We start from the raw sequence: 2,500 nt of genomic DNA, 5'->3' as shown, positions 1-2,500 counted from the left end.
TCGGCAATAGAATATAACACAATACACATAGATAATTAAATTTACACTTTTTTTTTTACAAGTTATAAATTGATTTCGATTGATAATTACCATCCTTAATGTCCTTAAAATTTTCCTTTTTTTTTCTTATTCGTAATTTGCAACTTAATCAATTTCGATTAATTCTATGATTATATTATTTTAATCCTCGTCTTCTTTCTTTTCTCTTTTTCTCTCTTATCTTTTTTTTTTTCTTCTTCTTCTTCTTCTTTCTTTTTCTTCTTTTTTGCTCCTTCTTTCTCCTTTTTTCAACATTAAATCGAGAAACGACATAATTATATCGATTATATATCCATGTTCTTAGATCAACAATATTTTTCAAAGTTTTAATATGAACCTTTCAAACACGAAATATATGTATATACGTATGTATGTATGTATTTATGTATATATTTATGTATGTTATTATGTATGCATTTATGTATGTATTTATGCATATGGAGAGATCTTGAATGTGCGTAGGATTATTAGAGAATATATGTATTTAGATGCGTCACGTATGAGCTTCAAAGTCAAACTGTCGTGTAAGACACGTTGATGAGACGGTAAGGAATATTCCTCGATAGTTCTAACTTTTGTAAACAAAGACGATTCTGACATTGGTATATATAGATAACGAAGGATAATAATAACATCGACTTACGTATCTAAATTTCCAGGAAATATACGTAACGACATTGATCATCATATCAATGAACAAAATAAATTGAAACGTAAATATTAACGTAAATTCGATAAATAATTAAAATTATAACCATCGTGACGATATTAATCATACATTTTATTTGATATCCGTAATAGTCTCATTTTCTTTCTTTTTTTTCTTTTTTTTTTTTTTTGTTTTGTTTTGTTTTTAATTAATTAATTTATTTATTATGTTTTTTTTTTTTTCTTTTCTTTCTTTTCAATTATCTCATTCGACTTTATACTCAAGGAACTTTCAAAAAAGGAACAAAAAATATTACTACGATTTTGAAAAACCTTCGAAACTCAATGATATTTACAGGCATTCGATATAAATAAATAATCTAAATGTATATTTAATAATTTAAATAAATTAAATTAATATAAAGAATTAATTTGAATATCGATAATGACGTATCATAAACACACTGTTCAATACTTTTCCTTCCTTCTCTTTCAATTATTCATTTTCTTTTTTTTTTTTTTTTTTTTTTTTTTTTTCTATTTATTTCGTTCGACGTTACGCCAACAATTATTATTTTAGGGCGAATAATTTCATTGAAATTTCATTTTAAGATACGAAAAATTATCTACGTATAAATAGATAAAATATTTGAAAAATAGAAAACTAACGAGAGGTAATGAAACTTTTTTAACGTATGTGTATAATCTCTAATGAAAAATAAATTTTATGGATAAGAGAGAAAAAGAAAGAAAGAAAGAAAGAGAGAAAGAGAGAGAGAGAGAGAGAGAGAGAGAGAGAGAGACAGAACCAGAAAAAAAGAGAGAGAGAGAGACAGAGAGAATAAAAAGGAGAAATAATGAAAAACGGAATCACCAAATCACAGATAAGAAGACAAGTGGAAGTATGTATATGTATATATATATATATATATATATGTGCATATGTATATATATATATATATATACATACATATATGTGTTTGTGTTAGATTGTCCTAGAAGAGTTCCTACCTTCGTACTTTTCATTCTGCTCGATATGGGGTTTAGAGCGTAGATAAGGGTAGGTTAAAGCGAGCGAGCCGATCTGAGTTTTCCTCTCGTAAACTCCCTCGGCTCGACCTTAAAAGTAGGACTCGACTTGTTTCCGCCATCTACTTCGTGCCAGGAAAACCCGATCGTGGTAGACACGGACGAACGACCAAGAACCATAACGCAGAGATGTTCTTCCACCTCGATTCCTCACCAACCGAACTTAACTACTTCATCCCCATCATCTGATCCCACTATTCCCACCCCCTCTACTATCATTCCCCCTACCATTCTCTGATCCTGATCAAAATGTACACCCATCTTCTACATTATAATGATCCTTTTGACAATCCATCAATGGAGGTGATTTGTCCGATCCATAAGCTTTTCGATCCGTTTATAATTATGTATGTTCGTTAGATTTTAAAAGCATATTTTCATCGTTTATATGTGTATATATATATGTGTGTGTGTGTGTGTGTGTGTGTGTGTGTGTGTATGTGTGTGTGTGCGCGTGGGTATATGTATGTATATGTTTTATAGATTTCATACATGTTTTTTGATCGTATATATATACATATTGAGAACAAAAGAATCTTTTGTAAGCATATCTTTATAATCATAGTAACAATAATAATAATAATAATAATAATAATAATAATAATAATAATAATAATAATAATAATAATAATAATATTAATAATAATAATAATATTGCACGAACCATTAGATATTTGGAATAAAAGTTGAATGAAAAATGTAAACCTTTCTTTCAGATTCATTT

General features: G+C 27.9%; 1 protein-coding gene across 8 annotated transcripts in view; it reads right to left on the bottom strand.

Moving 5' to 3' along the window:
• Positions 1 to 2,500, bottom strand: part of Mxd (MAX dimerization protein) — a 173,375-nt gene that overhangs the window by 70,594 nt on the left and 100,281 nt on the right. The window lies entirely within an intron of this gene.

Source organism: Vespa mandarinia, chromosome 2 (genome assembly GCF_050613455.1).
Source record: "Vespa mandarinia isolate Hongniang chromosome 2, ASM5061345v1, whole genome shotgun sequence".
In the NCBI taxonomy this organism is placed as follows: domain Eukaryota; kingdom Metazoa; phylum Arthropoda; class Insecta; order Hymenoptera; family Vespidae; genus Vespa; species Vespa mandarinia.
This window is presented reverse-complemented; position numbering and strand designations above follow the sequence as displayed.